Source organism: Nomascus leucogenys, chromosome 15 (assembly GCF_006542625.1).
Source record: "Nomascus leucogenys isolate Asia chromosome 15, Asia_NLE_v1, whole genome shotgun sequence".
NCBI classification, from domain to species: Eukaryota; Metazoa; Chordata; class Mammalia; order Primates; family Hylobatidae; genus Nomascus; species Nomascus leucogenys.
In genome coordinates, this window is record NC_044395.1 from 32,026,534 (window position 1) to 32,044,942 (window position 18,409).

The 18,409-nt window shown below is 41.1% G+C and overlaps 1 long non-coding RNA gene across 1 annotated transcript in view; it reads right to left on the bottom strand.

Annotated features, from left to right (window-relative positions):
• The window catches only part of LOC105737593, a 58,666-nt gene that overhangs the window by 5,759 nt on the left and 34,498 nt on the right, over positions 1 to 18,409 (bottom strand). Inside the window, exon 5 of the long non-coding RNA XR_001113286.2 lies at positions 209 to 287. This is a non-coding gene — a long non-coding RNA (uncharacterized LOC105737593). The remainder of the gene's footprint in view (positions 1 to 208; positions 288 to 18,409) is intronic.

Below are 18,409 nucleotides of genomic sequence, written 5' to 3' on the forward strand. Positions count from 1 at the left end.
GATTGAAGCTGGTAGAAAAGTTAGCAAGTTAGGTAGGGCGTTTTGGGCTATAGGTAGCAGAAAATCTCAACTGATTTAAAAATAAGGAATTTTCTGGTTCATATTACTGAAAAGTACAGCACTAAGGCAGGTTTTAGTTTCGGCACGATCAGAGTTCTGGCTCCATCACTTTGCGGTTATCTTGATTCTGTCCTTGTGTCAGTTTTACCTTGAGGCTGGCTTTCCTCACGGCAGCAACACAGCTATGTTGTTTAGTGTCCAGGCAACGCACCTTCTTAAATCACCACCTTCAAACATGAAAGGACAGTTCTGAGTGTCTTCCTGCTTGGACCATCCCTTACCATATGATCATCCTAGACCAATCACCAAGGCAAGGAGGATCAATCGATTTCACTGCAGTCATGTTTTTGTTACACAGTGAGGTGAAGGAAAGACATTGAGTCACCAATCTCTGTCCATCTACTACAAAGACAAACTGGAATGGGAGAAAGTCGAAATAACAGATGCAAATAATTCTTAGGAGACGTCGTGCTGAGAAGGAAGTGGAAAATATTTTCTCTGTGCTGTCAGACCTGATTCATAGTTCTTATGCATGTCTTAACTGTTAGGCTGGTGGTTGATCTCAATAATGCAGAAATATAAGTTTAGAGTAATTCAGTAGCATTGCCATAATCACATAGCAAGTACATAGCCAGGATCCAATTTCATATCCTTCTAGATTCAAAGATCATGTTCTTGTTTTGTCTAGGGACCCAGACAATAAATCAGCCTGGTTGCATTATCTTTTTAGTTTTGAGTCCATTGTAAACTAGGGACTCTGCAGTGTCATACGGCATGACCACATTGGGGCTGGATCTTCCTCAATTCTGTAGTTTAATATCCCCACAGCCCAAAGGCCAGGGTTATTTTGAGTCTGATATCTAGCCCTGCTAAATTTCTTTGTGCTGTCCTAAATTGTAATGAACAATGGAGAACCTCACACCAGCTACTTGTCTGTGAATTTCCCCAAGCAATCTTGTTCCAGAAATGTTTGTTTGTTCCAGGTATGTATTTTTGTGCTGACAAGCCTTTCACCTAAATTTGACACTGACCAGAGGCTAAGCCCCAGGGACCAGACATGTAGCCCATGTCAGGACAAGACCAGCCCTAATGGTGACTGATGCTGAATCCCAGAATGATGTTTGATAGCTGGCTCAATTCCTCTTGCTTCAGGCAGGTTTATTGGAGTACGTTTGCATTTACAGGAAATCAGGTAGTGACACTAGACTGGGGGAGGGACACTAGACTGGGGGGCAGGGGAGGAAAGCAGAAGCTGGGAATCTGGTTTGGACTCAGCAATAAACCAACAGAAATATGGGTTTGACACAAATGAGAACATAAACGATTAAGTACAGAATCTCACCAGTTAGTGAGCAGATGGGTTATAATGGCAGAAGCATTTAAGAAGCCTATTATCACAAATCAAGCAATATGGAGATTAGTGGTGATCCTATTGTGAAGGAGCACAGTGGGAAGAGTGCATTGAAGCTACTCAGATCTGGCAGGAATAACTTGTGAAAGCAGTTTTGTGTAAAATTGAAGAAGCTGGCAGGGTTTAATTATGAGAAAAAGTACAGCTTGCTAACCTGGGATTTGGGTAGAATCATTCTGGAAGCAGCACAAACATCCTTTGCCTTGATTTATAATCACTGATAATGATCTGTGTGTAAAACTTTAGTGGCTGTAGAGGACCTAAAATAGTAATTATCTTTTCTTTGGTTGGGAGCAAATTAGCTACTTCTGGAAGGAATATATGTATGTACATTATGTATAATGTATATTATACATAATGTATGTAATGTATATTATACATAATATATTATACAAGATAATCTAATATAATATATGAAAATCTATTACATTATGCATAAGGTACATTATGCATAATGTACATAATGTATATTATGCACAATGTACATAATGTTTATTATACACAATGTATATTGTATATAATGTATGTATACTATATAACATTTTTGTGTATTACATATTTATACAATGTAGATCATATATAATGTATGTTATGTATAATATATATTTAATAGAGAATGAATACAAGTGAGACTTTTGTTTAATGAATGTTATTATGCTGTGTAATGTTTTGCAGTCACTGCTATTTTGAATGTTTTCTGTTTTTAAGGTGTTTGAAAAGTGTATGAGAATTTGAGTTAAGTGAGTCAATTGATTGATTTATTAGATTACTAAGCATTACTGAAGTATTTAGAAGTATCTGGCTTGTTGAGTTTTAAGTCTGCATAATAGACTTGCATTATCTGAAAAAATTAGCTACATTGAAATTGTAATTATGATTTGAAGTGTTGATGAAAATATTACTTATGAATTCAAATAGCATTAAATGATTAAGGATAATTTATTATTTTTACTGTACAAATCAATAAATATTAATCAAAGCTAGTGAAAATGATTATACTCATTTTTATACAAATATACTAGATTAATAAACAAGATTAGAAAGCTGAACTTAAAATATTAAGAAAACTTAGGATTTAGCTCTTTAATAAATGGAATATTATTATAATAAAAGTAAAACTCTATTAATAGGCATGCAAAAAAGGCCCCCTTAGACATTAGCAAATCCAACTGAAAGGCAAACGTATATTACTATTGCTATCTTAACATAGAAGGGAAACAAATACTTTATATATACTATCTCATTTAATTCTCACCTATGAAGAAGATATTATTAAACCCTTTTACAAATATAGGGATTTATAGAGAGATTGCACAACATCCTCAAGGTCATACAGATAGTAAATGGCAGAGCCAGATATCTAATCCATCTAGTCTGACGCCAAGCTTATGTTACATCCACTTTGCTGCCTCTCTATTCTTTAAGTTAACATGAATTAACCTATGATATGGTTTGGCTGTATCCCCACCCAAATCTCATCTTGAGTTGTTGCTCCCATAATCCACATGTATCATGGAAAGGACCTGTTGGGAGGTAATTGAATCATGGGGGTGAGTTTTTCCCATGTTGTTCACATGAGAGTGAGTAAGGCTCACAAGATCTGATGGTTTTATAAAGAGCAATTCCCTTATGCATGCTCTCTTGCCTGCCACCATGTAACATGTGCCTTTGCTCCTCCTTTGCCTTCTGCCATGATTGTGAGGCCTCCTCAGTCATGTGGAACTGTGAGTCCATCAAACCTCTTTCCTTTATAAATTATCCAGTCTTGGGTATGTCTTTATTAGCAGTGTGAGAACAGACTAATACAGTAAATTGGTATCAGTAGAGTGGGGTGCTACTATAAGATACCCGAAAATGTGGAAGCGACTTTGGAACTGGGTAACAGGCTAGGATGGAACAGTTTGGAGGGCTCAGAAGATATGAAAATGTGGGAAAGTTTGAAACTTCCTAGAGACTTAGAGGGCTCAGAAGACAGGAAGATGTGGGAAGTTTGGAACTTCCTGGAGACTTGTTGAATGGCTTTGACCAAAATGCTGACAGTGATTTGGACAAAAAGGTCCATGCTGAGGTTGTCTCAGATAGAGATGAGGAATTTGTTGGGAACTGGATTAAGGGTCACTCTTGCTATGCAAAGAGATTGGTGACATTTTGCCCTTGCCCTAGAGGTATGTGGAATTTTGAACTTAGAAGAGATGATTTAGGGTATCTAGGGGAATAAATTTCTAAGTGGCTAAGCATTCAAGAGGTGATGGAATCCAAAAGTTCTGAAAATTTGCAGCCTGACAATGAGATAGGAGAGAAAAACCTTTTTTTCTGAGGAGAAATTCATACCTGTTGCAGAAACTTACATAAAACAAGGAGCCAAATGTTAATCACCAAGACAATGGGGAAAATGTCTCCAGGGCATGTCAGAGACCTTCATGGCAGCCCTTCCCATCCCAGGCCCAGAGGCCTAGGAGGGAAAAACGGTTTTGTGGGCCAGGGCCAGGACCCCCCTTTGCTGTGCACAGCCTTGGGACTTGGTGACCTGCGTCCCAGCTACTCCAGTTGTAGCTAAAAGGGCCAACATACAGCTCAGAGGGTGCAAGCCCCAAGCCTTGGCAGCTTCCATGTAGTGTTGGGCCTGTGGGCACAGAGAAGTTAAGAATTGAGATTTGGGAATCTCTGCCTAGATTTCAGAAGATGCATGGAAATGCCTGGATGTCCAGGCAAGAAGTTTGCTGCAGGGGTGGAGCCCTCATGCAGAAACTCGCTAGGGCAGTGTGGAAATGAAATGTGGGGTTGGAGTACCCACACAGAGTCCCCACTGGGGCACTGCCTAGTGGAGCTGTGAGAAGATGCCCACTGTCCTGCAGACCCCAGAATGGTAGATCCAATGACAGCTTGCACTGTGCACCTGGAAAAGCCACACTCAATGCCAGCCAGTGAAAGCAGCCAAAATGGGGGCCATACCCTGCAAATCCACAGAGGCAGAGCTGCCCAAGGCTGTGGGAGCCCACCTCTTGCATCAGCATGACCTGGATGTGAGACATGGAGTCAAAGGAGATCATTTTGTAACTTTAAGGTTTAATGACTGCCCTGTTGGATTTTGGACTTTCCAGGGGACTGTAGCCCCTTTGTTTTGGCCAATTTTTCCCATTTGGAACAGATATATTTACCCAATGCCTGGTACCCACATTGTTTCCAGGAAGTAACTAACTTGCTTTTGGCAGAAGGGACTTGCCTGTCTCAGATGAGACTTCGGACTGTGGACTTTTGAGTTAATGCTGAAATGAGTTCAGACTTTGGGGGACTGTTGGGAAGGCATGATTGGTTTTGAAATGTGAGGACATGAGATTTGGGAGGGGCCAGGGGTGGAATGATATGGTTTGGCTGTGTCCTCACCCAAATCTCATGTTGAATTGTAGCTCCCATAATCCACATATGTTGTGAGAGGGACACACTGGGAAGTAGTTGAATCATGGAGGTGAGTTTTTCCCATGCTATTCTCATGACAGTGCATAAGTCTCATGAGATCTGATGGTTTTATAAAGAGTACTTCCCATACACATGCCCTCTTGCTTGCTACCATGTAAGACATGCCTTTGCCCCTCCTTTGCCCTCTGCCATGATTGTAAAGCCTCCTCAGCCATATGGAATTGTGAGTCCATTAAAACTCTTTCCTTTATAAATTCCCAGTCTTCGGTATGTCTTTATTAGCAGCATAAGAATGAACTAATACAGCCTATAAATGTGATTTATAACAAAAGAGATAGAGCAAAGAACAGCCTGAGTGACATAATAGGGCAAGAATTGGAATAAAGAAACAGCTGGAATAGAGGAAGTGGTTGGCTCTTTGTAGCAGGTTGAGTCAAAGGGGTAAGTTTAGGTGACCAAGAATGGATGTATAATACAGACATTCAGAAGTGGGAGGTTCATAATTTTGATAAGATCCTTTAAGTGCCATTTTATATTATTTTTCTATTAATAAATAAACCTTAAGCCTGCTAATGAAATATCTTATGTGCACCCAAGGGCCTATTTCTAAGTAATGTAGCTATTCCATAATTCAAAAATAGCTGATAATTTCTCCATTAGGAAATGTCCATTACAAAATCACTGCAAAATCTGATGCCACAGGAGAAGCTTGAGTGACTCATAAAAGAGTACTGTGTAGGACCTCTACACTCCTGGAACAACATGTGATATCTGAGACTACAAATGGATTCTTAAAGGCATGGAAATATTTTATGCATCTGCTGCAGAATACTGAACCAATATCGCTAACAAATTTATCTGAAAATGACAATCTAATCTTAAATTTTTCTGTGTGTGAACTTCCTTTGAATTATTATCTCTCAAGTCCTAATGTGTTACCCTTTGACTGTCAGGTAGATGAAGTAGTCTTTTTCTCAATGTTCTGAGACCACATCCATCTTGTGATTAATCAGATGAAAATTCCATCCTTGTGAATGAGTGATCAACTTGCAAAAAGAGTCATAACCACAAGACTATAGTTTGCAGAAATTTAGGTCAAAATCCTGCTCTGCTAAGAAAGGACAAAAATGCTTTCTACATTTTGGGAGCTCACAATTTGGGAATTATACCACTGATGTGGAGATACATAAAGAGCAGACAGGGTAGGAGATATTAATTTGCTTTTTCATTCATTCATTCTTTTGACAATATTCACTAAGCACTCATTATATGCCAAGCACATTTCTAAGCGCTTTGATAAACCAATGTATTAGTTCGTATTCATGCTGCTGATAAAGACATACCCAAGACTGGGCAATTTACAAAAGAAAGAGGTTTAATGGACTTACAGTTGCACATGGCTGAGAAGACCTCACAATCATGGCAGAAGCTTAGGAGGAGGAGTCATGTCTTACATGGATGGCAGCATGCAAAGAGAGCTTGTGCAGGGAAAGTCCCCTTTTTAAAACCATCATATCTTGTGAGACTTATTCACTAGCATGAGAACAGCACAAGAAAGACCTGCCCCCATGATTCAATTACCTCCCACTGGGTCCCTCCCACAACATGTGGGAATTCAAGATGAGATTTGTCGGGGGAACACAGCCAAACCATATCAATCTGTGAAAAAAACAAAGATCTTTGTCTTCTTAGAACTTGCATTGAAACAAGAGAGACAGATAATAGCAAATAAATACCTTATGTCATATATTAGAAGGAGATAAGTACTATGGAAAATAGAAAAAGTAGAGTGAGGTTGGGATTGCAAGTGAAGAGGGCTTGGGGTGGTGATGGTTGCAGTAGGGTGCTCAAAGCAAGCCTCGTGTAGAAGGTGATATCTGGACAAAGACTGGGAGAAGGCAAGAGAGCTTGCCAAGTGAATCTAGGAAAAAAGCATTCCAGCCTGGAGAACAGCTAGAGGGGAGGATCCTAAGACAGAGTGTGATCATGATGGTCAAAAGACAGCAAGAGGACTACTTACAACAATAAAATAGGTGGGAGGGGAGTGGAAGTGCTAGAAGATAAAGTCCCAGGGATAAGGGTTGAGGTGGAAGCCAAAGTGTGTGGGGGTATTGGGCCAATATAAACACAGGCTTTCACTGTGAGTGAAATGGGGGTGGGCATTGGAAGGTGTGGAGCAGAAGAGCCCCTGGTGTTCTGCTAGATTAGATTGTATGGGAGAAAGGGTAGATTCACAGAGACCTATGAGGAAGCTACTGCAGTATTCCGGCCAAGAGAGGATGGTGACTCCAATCAGGATGGGAACAGTGGAAATGGAGAGAAGGATATATTAGAGGGTAGAACCAGCAGGAGTTAATGACAGACTGGCTGGGAAGTGTGAGAAAGAGAGAGGAGTTTAGGATGACTTCAAGCCTTTTGGACTGAGCAACTGAAAGGACAAAGCTGCCAAGTTGCCATCACCTGAAAAGTGGAAGGCTGTGGGTGGATCAGGGAGTTGGGGGAAGACTAGAAGTTCCATTTTGGACACATTGTGTGTTTGAGAGGTCTATTTGACATCCAAGTAGAGATGTTGGATATATGAGTATGCAGTTTAGGGAAAAGGCCTGGATTGGAGACATAAATTTGGGAGTTATCAGCACATAGATGATTCTAAGGCTTGAGAATGGATTCTTACTACAATGTAGTAAGAATAAAGAAGGGAAGAGATCCAAGGACTGAGTCCTGAGGCATTTCAATACTGAATTAGAAAACATCTACAATATAAGTTCACATTTTGCCACTCTTCCTTTGTACTAGAATGCAACATCACAATCATTAATGAAATAAAGCAGGATAGCATATATTATGTATAATCTATATAACCTATATATAGATTATATGTGTATAATCTATAATTACAGGTTGCTGCTTGTTGATATTTGTGAGAGTCAACACTAGGAATTATAATATTTATATATATATATACATTTATATACATGTATTCGATGTTTATATACACGTCATGTGCTGGTAAGATGGACAGTTTGGGGCAGAAAAGTGTGAACTTTACATAGATGCTCCTAGAATGCACAGGTGATGAGTGGAGGACTGTTTAAGCTTATTTCCTTCTCAAGGAAGGAAATGAGGGAGAAGTGATTGGAAAAGAGAAAGGATTAAGATGGCAAAATACAGAATGACATTAGGAAACTAATCTAGATTGATCATGTAGGAAGTGGGCAGGTGTATGGGACACCTCATACAGACGAGCTCCGGCTGGCATCTGGCACAATCATGGCAGAAGGCAAGGAGAAGCAGTCATGTCTTACATGGATGGCAGCAGGCAAAGAGAGCTTGTGCAGGGAATCCCCTTTTTAAAACCCTTCTTGATTGCCCAGGCTTGCTTAGGTAAACAAAGCAGCCAGGAAGCTCGAACTGGGTGGAGCCCACCACAGCTCAAGGAGGTCTGCCTGCCTCTGTAGGCTCCACCTATGGGGGCAGGGTACAGACAAATAAAAATTCAGCAGGAACCTCTGCAGACTTAAATGTCCCTCTCTGACAGCTTTGAAGAGAGTAGTGGTTCTCCCAGCATGCAGCTGGAGATCTGAGAACAGGCAGACTCCTAAAGTGGGTCCCTGACCCCCGAGCAGCCTAACTGGGAGGCACCCCCCAGTAGGGACAGACTGACACCTCACTTGGCAGGGTACTCCTCTGAGACAAAACTTCCAGACAAAACTATCAGACAGCTGAATTTGTGGTCTCACGAAAATCCGCTGTTCTGCAGCCACCGCTGCTGACACCCAGCCAAACAGGGTCTGGAGTGGACCTCTAGCAAGCTCCAACAGACCTACAGCTGAGGGTCCTGTCTGTTAGAAGGAAAAATTAAAAAACAGAAAGGAGACCCACACCAAAAACCCATCTGTACGTCACCATCATCAAAGACCAAAAGTAGAAAAAAACTACAAAGATGGGGAGAAAACAGAGCACAAAAGCTGGAAACTCTAAAAAGCAGAGCGCCTCTCCTCCTCCAAAGGAATGCAGTTCCTCACCAGCAATGGAACAAAGCTGGACAGAGAATGACTTTGACGAGTTGAGAGAAGAAGGCTTCAGATGATCAAACTACTCCGAGCTACAGGAGGAATTCAAACCAATGGCAAATAAGTTAAAAACGTTGAAAAAAAATTAGACGAATGTATAACTAAAATAACCAATGCAGAGAAGTGCTTAAAGGAGCTGATGGAGCTGAAAGCCAAGTTTCGAGAACTACGTGAAGAATGCAGCTCAGTAGCTGATGCGATCAACTGGAAGAAAGGGTATCAGTGATGGAAGATGAAATGAATGAAATGAAGCAAGAAGGGAAGTTTAGAGAAAAAAGAATAAAAAGAAATGAACAAAGCCTCCAAGAAATATGCGACTATGTGAAAAGACCAAACCTACATCTGATTGGTGTACCTGAAAGTGACAGGGAGAATGGAACCAAGTTGGAAAACACTCTGCTAGATATTATCCAGGAGAACTTCCCCAATCTAGCAAGCCAGGCCAACATTCAGATTCAGGAAATACAGAGAATGCCACAAAGATACTCCTCGAGAAGAGCAACTCCAAGACACATAATTGTCAGATTCACCAAAGTTGAAATGAAGGAAAAAATGTTAAGGGCAGCCAGACAGAAAGGTCGGGTTACCCATAAAGGGAAACTCATCAGACTAACAGCTGATCTCTCGGCAGAAACTCTACAAGCCAGAAGAGAGTGGGGGCTGATATTCAACATTCTTAAAGAAAAGAATTTTCAACCCAGAATTTCATATTCAGCCAAATTAAGCTTCATAAGTGAAGGAGAAATAAAATACTTTACAGACAAGCAAATGCTGAGAGATTTTGTCACCACCAGGCCTGCCCTAAAAGAGCTCCTGAAGGAAGCACTAAACATGGAAAGGAACAACCGTTACCAGCCACTGCAAAAACATGCCAAATTGTAAAGACCATTGAGGCTAGGAAGAAACTGCATCAACTAACGAGCAAAATAACCAGCTAACATCATAATGACAGGATCAAATTCACACATAACAATATTAACTTTAAATGTAAATGGCCTAAATGCTCCAATGAAAAGACACAGATTGGCAAATTGGATAAGGAGTCAAGACCCATCAGTGTGCTGTATTCAGGAAACCCATCTCACGTGCAAAGACACACATAGAGTCAAAATAAAGGGATGAAGGAAGATCTACCAAGCAAATGGAAAACAAAAAAAGGCAGGGGTTACAATCCTAGTCTCTGAAAAAATACACTTTAAACCAACAAAGATCAAAAGAGACAAAGAAGGCCATTACATAATGGTAAAGGGATCAATTCAACAAGAAGAGCTAACTATCCTAAATATATATGCACCCAATACAGGAGCACCCAGATTCATAAAGCAAGTCCTGAGTGACCTACAAAGAGACTTAGACTCCCACACAATAATAATGGGAGATTTTAACAACCCACTGTCAACATTAGACAGATCAACGAGACAGAAAGTTAACAAGGACACCCAGGAATTGAACTCAGCTGTGCACAAAGTGGACCTAATAGACATCTACAGAACTCTCCACCCCAAATCAACAGAATATACATTTTTTTCAGCACGACACCACACCTATTCCAAAATTGACCACATGGTTGGAAATAAAGCTCTCCTCAGCAAATGTAAAAGAACAGAAATTATAACAAACTGTCTCTCGGACCACAGTGCAATCAAACTAGAACTCAGGATTAAGAAACTCACTCAAAACCACTCAACTACATGGAAACTGAACAACCTGCTCCTGAGTGACTATTGGGTACATAACGAAATGAAGGCAGAAATAAAGATGTTCTTTGAAACCAACGAGAACAAAGACACAACATACCAGAATCTCTGGGACACATTCAAAGCAGTGTGTAGAGGGAAATTTATAGCACTAAATGCCCACAAGAGAAAGCAGGAAAGATCTAAAACTGACACCCTAACATCAAAATTAAAAGAACTAGAAAAGCAAGAGCAAACACATTCAAAAGCTAGCAGAAGGCTAGAAATAACTAAAATCAGAGCAGAACTGAAGGAAATAGAGACACAAAAAACCCTTCAAAAAATTAATGAATCCAGGACCTGGTTTTTTGAGAAGATCAACAAAATTGATAGACCACTAGCAAGACTAATAAAGAGGAAAAGAGAGAAGAATCAAATAGATGCATTAAAAAATGATAAAGGGGATATCACCACCGATCCCGCAGAACTACAATCTACCATCAGAGAATACTGCAAACACCTCTATGCAAATGAACTAGAAAATCTAGAAGAAATGGATAAATTCCTCGACAAATACACCCTCCCAAGACTAAACCAGGAAGAAGTTGAATCTCTGAATAGACCAATAACAGGCTCTGAATTTGTGGCAATAATCAATAGTTTACCAACCAAAAAGAGTCCAGGACATGATGGATTCACAGCCGAATTCTACCAGAGGTACAAGGAGGAACTGGTACCATTCCTTCTGAAACTATTCCACTCAATATAAAAAGAGGGAATCCTCCCTAACACATTTTATGAGGCCAGCATCATCCTAATACAAAAGCCTGGCAGAGACACAACCAAAAAAAGAATTTCAGACCAATATCCTTGATGAACATTGATGCAAAAATCCTCAATAAAATACTGGCAAACCAAATCCAGCAGCACATCAAAAAGCTTATCCACCATGATCAAGTGGGCTTCATCCCTGGGATGCAAGGCTGTTTCAACATACACAAATCAATAAACGTAATCCAGCATATAAACAGAACCAAAGACAAAAACCACATGATTATCTCAATAGATGCAGAAAAGGCCTTTGACAAAATTCAACAACCCTTCATGCTAAAAACTCTCCATAAATTAGGTACTGATGGGACATATCTCAAAATAATAAGAGCTATCTATGACAAACCCACAGCCAATATCATACTGAATGGGCAAAAACTGGAAGCATTCCCTTTGAAAACTGGCACAAGACAGGGATGCCCTCTCTTACCACTCCTATTCAACATAGGGTTGGAAGTTCTGGCCAGGGCAATCAGGCAGGAGAAGGAAATAAATGGTATTCAATTAGGAAAAGAGGAAGTCAAATTGTCCCTGTTTGCAGATGACATGATTGTATATCTAGAAAACCCCATTGTCTCAGCCCAAAATCTCCTTAAGCTGATAAGCAACTTCAGCAAAGTCTCAGACACAAAATCAATGTACAAAAATCACAAACATTCTTGTACAGCAATGACAGACAAACAGAGAGCCAAATCATGAGTGAACTCCCATTCACAATTGCTTCAAAGAGAATAAAATACCTAGGAATCCAACTTAGAAGGGACATGAACGACCTCTTCAAGGAGAACTACAAACCACTGCTCAATGAAATAAAAGAGGATACAAACAAATGGAAGAACATTCCATGCTCATGGGTTGGAAGAATCAATATCGTGAAAATGGCCATACTGCCCAAGGTCATTTATAGATTCAATGCCATCCCCATCAAGCTACCGGTGACTTTCTTCACAGAATTGGAAAAAACTACTTTAAAGTTCATGTGGAAACAAAAAAGAGCCCGCATTGCCAAGTCAATCCTAAGCCAAAAGAACAAAGCTGGAGGCATCACGCTACCTGACTTCAAACTATACTACAAGGCTACAGTAACCAAAACAGCATGGTACTGGTACCAAAACAGAGACATAGATCAATGGAACAAAACAGAGCCCTCAGAAATAATGCTGCATATCTAGAGCTATCTGATCTTTGACAAACCTGACAAAAACAAACAATGGGGAAAGGATTCCCTATTCAATAAATGATGCTGGGAAAACTGGCTAGCCATATGTAGAAAGCTGAAACTGGATCCCTTCCTTTCACCTTATACAAAAATTAATTCAAGATGGATTAAAGACTTACATGTTAGAACTAAAACCATAAAAACCCTAGAAGAAAACCGAGACATTTAGGACATAGGCATGGGCAAGAACTTCATGTCTAAAACACCAAAAGCAATGGCAACAAAAGCCAAAATTGACAAATGGGATCTAATTAAACTAAAGAGCTTCTGCACAGAAAAAGAAACTACCATCAGAGTGAACAGGCAGCCTACAGAATGGGAGAAAATTTTCACAACCTACTCATCTGACAAAGGGCTAATATCCAGAATCTATAATGAACTCAAACAAATTTACAAGAAAAAAACAAACAGCCTCATCAAAAAGTGAGCAAAGGACATGAACAGACACTTCTCAAAAGAAGACATTTATGCAGCCAAAAAACACATGAAGAAATGCTCATCATCACTGGCCATCAGAGAAATGCAAATCAAAACCACAATGAGATACCATCTCACACCAGTTAGAATGGTGATCATTAAAAAGTCAGGAAACAACAGGTGCTGGAGAGGATGTGGAGAAATAGGAACACTTTTACACTGCTGGTGGGACTGTAAACTAGTTCAACCATTGTGGAAGTCAGTGTGGCGATTCCTCAGGGATCTAGAACTAGAAATACCATTTGACCCACCCTTCCCATTACTGGGTATATACCCAAAGGACTATAAATCATGCTGCTATAAAGACACATGCACACGTATATTTATTGCGGCACTATTCACAATAGCAAAGACTTGGAACCAACCCAAATGTCCAACAACGATAGACTGGATTAAGAAAATGTGGCACATATACACCATGGAATACTATGCAGCCATAAAAAATGATGAGTTCATGTCCTTTGTAGGGACATGGATGAAACTGGAAACCATCATTCTCAGTAAACTATCGCAAGGACAAAAAACCAAACACTGCGTGTTCTCACTCATAGGTGGGAATTGAACAATGAGAATACATGGACACAGGAAGGGGCACATCACACTCTGGGGACTCTTGTGGGGTGGAGGGAGAGGGGAGGGACAGCATTAGGAGATATACCTAATGCTAAATGACGAGTTAATGGGTGTAGCACACCAACATGGCACATGGATACATATGTAACAAACCTGCATATTGTGCACATGTACCCTAAAACTTAAACTATAATAATAAAAAAAAAATAAAAAAAATAAAACCCTTCTCACCCCTGTGGGATGAAGCTTCCAGAGGAAGGAGCAGGGAAGAGAGTAGTGTCTGGGGAGAATATTCAGAGTCCCCTGGTTGGGACCAGAGAATCTGCAGGAGGGTCTTCATTCCTCAAGGATTAGAGGCTGAGAGGGCTTCAGTCAGTCTAACTAAGAAGCAAGGCCAGGCTTAACCTCAAGCAAGGAAAGGGATACTTGAGGTTGCTTGATTTGTGTCCATCTCATTCATTCATTGATGTATTCATTCCTTAAACAGGACATTTATAGAATGTCTATGATTGCCAGGCACTGTGCTATGGATATAAGATATATTCAGACAAGATTCCTGCTTATACCTAGCAGGAGAGACAGAAAAGTGAATAGGCAAGCAGGATACAGGATATGAGTACTATTTAGTGCAGGCACACAGAGCTGGGAAAACACATAGCAACTAACCAGGCTTGGGAGATCAGGGAAGGATTTTCGAAAAGGTACATTTAAGCTGAGACCCAAAGGGCAAATGCTTAGTAAGTCAAGGAAAGGAGGGGTGGTATCTCTTCCAAATAGATGGTATAGGATGTAAAAGCCAACAAAGGAGAGAAAACCTGACTTTTTATCTACTTTGACTCCTTAGCAGGGTATCAAAGCCCTTCGTAATTCCCGCCCTGGTTACTGCTCCATCTCATCTCTTATTATCTCCTACCCCAAATGCTACACTCCAGCCATTCTGAACCACTTGAAGTTCCCTATATGTACCAAGCTCTCTTCTTTCTCCAGCCCTCAAGGTCGCTGTACCCACTGCCTGGAATATTGTGAATGATATATTAGTTATGCATGCCCATTTGTTTTTCCATCTCTGACATGTCCTCCAAAGTCCCCATGGATATGGCAGACCTAGACAATAATGCTTGTACCAGCAACCTCACCACTGTGGCTCTAGTTGATTAGATTAGAGATGAACACAAGAATAAAGCAGAGCCTGTCAGGTGCTCTTTCCCAGAATTAGAAATGATAGACCCAGAACACATGTCCATGATCAAATTCATAAGATGAACTAGGATTGGAACCAGAATTAGAACCATAGCGAGTCCTAGTCACACACAGGCTGATGTTACGGAGGGGGAGCATCACTTTGAAGGGGCCTACAGAAAGAAAAAATAGCAAACATTCAGGTTAAGTCTATGTAAGAAAAAGAGAGAAACACAGAGAAGGCAGAGGGATGGGAGACAGAATGACAGAGACAGAGACAGAGCTTGTAATCTTTCCATTTCTCAAGAAGGCTGTCCTGAGATTAGATTCCATTAGAATCCTCAAGTTTCTTACTATAAATCCCCTGTAAACGATCTCCCAACAAAAAGATTTTAGGCTTAGACATAAATTAAAAGTGGGTTGGCAAGCTACAGACCCTCAGAGGAAATGCGGAATTGGTGGTGGGGGTCCCAGGAGGGCAGCGTAAAACACTATGTCAAAGCGAAGCCAGTACTTGAGGAGGGGGGAATATCAGCTGATTACCTGCCATCTGTATTAAACTGTGTCCTGGAACCCAAGCCATGGGCTTCCTGAAGGTGAAGTTTTAAGGTCTTTGGATAAAAAGTAAATGTATTTGAAGGTGTTGATTATTCCTCATCATCTAAAGTCTATAATGAAAGGAACATGTTATAATCCAGATTTCCTTACAGAAAATAAGTAAGTAAGTAAAATAAGTCAAAAAGTAAAGAAGGCCTGAGACTTAGAGGCAAGATGGCCAAATAAGAACAGCTCTGGTCTGCAGCTCCTAGTGAGACCAATGCAGAAGCTGGGTGATTTCTGCATTTCCAACTGAGGTACATGGTTCATCTCATTGGGACTGGTTAGACAATGTGTGTAGCCCACGGAGGGTAAGCAGAAGCAGGGTGGGGCATCACCTCACCTGGGAAGCACAAGGGGTTGGGGAACTCTCTCCCCTAGCCAAGGGAAGCCATGAGGGACTGTGCCGTGAGGGACTGTACCATGAAGGACTGTACCATGAGGGACAGTGCACTCCAGAGCAGATACTACGCTTTTCCATGGTCTTTGTAAACCACAGACCAGGAGATTCCTCTGGTGCCTACACCACCAGGGCCCTAGGTTTCAAGCACAAAACTAGGTGGCCATTTGAGCAGACACAAAGCTAGCTGCAGGAGTTTTTTTTTTTTTTGTACCCCAGTGGTGCCTGGAACACCAGCGAGACAGAACCAGGCACTCCCCTGAAAAGGGGGCTGAAGCCAGAGAGCCAAGTGGTCTTCACAGAGCATCCCACCCTCACGGAGCCCAACAAGCTAAGACCCACTGGTTTGAAATTCTCACTGCCAGCGCAGTAGTCCAAAGTCGACCTGGGACGCTCAAGCTTGGTGCAGGGAGGGGCGTCCACCATTACTGAGGCTCCAGTAGGCGGTTTTCCCCTCACAGTGTAAACAAAGCTACCAGAAAGTTCGAACTGGGTGTGAAACCAGTGCGGCAAAGCCACTGTAGCCAGATTGCCTCTCTAGATTCCTCCTCTCTGGGCAGGGCATCTCTGAAAGAAAGGCAGAAGCCCCAGTCAGGGGCTTATAGATTAAAACTCCCATCTCCCTGGAACAGAGCACCTTGGGGAAGGAGCAGCTGTGGGCACAGCTTCAGCAAACTTAAGCATTCCTGCCTGTCAGCTCTGAAGAGAGCAGCATATCTCCCAGGACAGTGCTTGAGCTCTGCTAAGGGACAAACTGCCTCCTCAAGTGGGTCCCTGACCCTCATGCCTCCTGACTGGGAAACATCTCCTAGCAGGGGTCAACAGACACCTCATACAGGAGAGCTCTGGCTGGCATCTGGCAGGTGCCCCTCTGTGACGAAGCTTCCAGAGGAAGGAGCAGACAGCAATCTTTGCTGTTCTGCAGCCTCTGCTGGTGATAACCAGGCAAACAGGGTCTGGAGTGGACCTCCAGCAAACTTCAGCAGACCTGTAGAAGAGAGCCCTAAACGTCAGATGAAAAACTAACAAACAGAAAGCAATAGCATCAACATCAACAAAAAGGACACCCACGTAAAAACTGCATCCAAAGGTCACCAACATCAAAGACCAAAGGTAGATAAATCCACGAAGATGAGGAAAAAACAGCACAAAAAGGCTGAAAATTCCTAAAACCAGAATGCCTCTTCTCCTCCAAAGGATCACAACTTCTCACCAGCAAGGGAACAAAACTGGACGAAGAACGAGTTTGATGAACTGACAGAAGTAGGCTTCAGAAGGTGGGTAACAACAGACTCCTCTGAGCTAAAGGAGCATGTTCCAACCCGATGCAAGGAAGCTAAGAACCTTGATAAAAGGTTACAGTAACTGCTAACTAGCATAACCAGTTTAGAGCAGAACATAAATGACCTGATAGAGCTGAAAAACACAGCACAAGAACTTCGTGAAGCATACACAAGTATCAATAGCTGAATCAATCAAGTGGGAAGAAAGGATATCAGAGATTGAAGATCAACTTAATGAAATAAAACATGATGATAAGATTAGAGAAAAAAGAATGAAAAGGAATGAACAAAGCCTCCAAGAAATAAGGGACTATGTGAAAAGACCAAACCTACGTTTGACTGGTGTACCTGAAAGTGACGGGGGGAATGGAATCAAGTTGGAAAACACACTTCACGATATTATCCAGGAGAACTTCCTCAACCTAGTAAGACAGGCCAACATTCAAATTCAGGAAATACAGAGAACACTACAAAGATACTCCCTGAGAAGAGCAACCCCAAGACACATAATCATCAGATGCACCAAGGTTGAAATGGAGGAAAAAATGTTAAGGGCAGCCAGAAAGAAAGGTCGGGTTACCCACAAAGGGAAGCTCATTACACTAACAGTGGATCTCTCTGCAGAAACCCGACAAGCAAGAAGAGAATGGGGGCCAATATTCAACATTCATAAAGAAAAGAATTTTCAACCCAGAATTTCATATCCAGCCAAACTAAGCTTCACAAGTGAAGGAGAAACAAAATCCTTCACAGACAAGCCAATGCTGAGAGATTTTGTCATCACCAGGCCTGCCTTACAAGAGCTCCTGAAGCAAGTACTAAATATGGAAAGGAAAAACCAGTACTAGCCACTGCAAAAGCATACCAAAATGTAAAGACCATCAACACTATGAAGAAACTGCATCAACTAATGGGCAAAATAACCAGCTAGCATCATAATGACAGGATCAAATTCACACATAACAATATTAACCTTAAATGTAAATGGGCTAAATGCCCCAATTAAAAGACACAGACTGGCAAATTAGATAAAGAGTCAAGACCCATTGGTGTGCTGTATTCAGGAGACCCATCTTACATGCAAATACACACATAGGCTCAAAATAAAGGGATAGAGGAATATTTACGAAGTAAATTGAAAGCAAAAAAAAAAAAAGCAGGGGTTGCAATCCTAGTCTCTGATAAAACAGACTTTAAACTAACAAAGATCAAA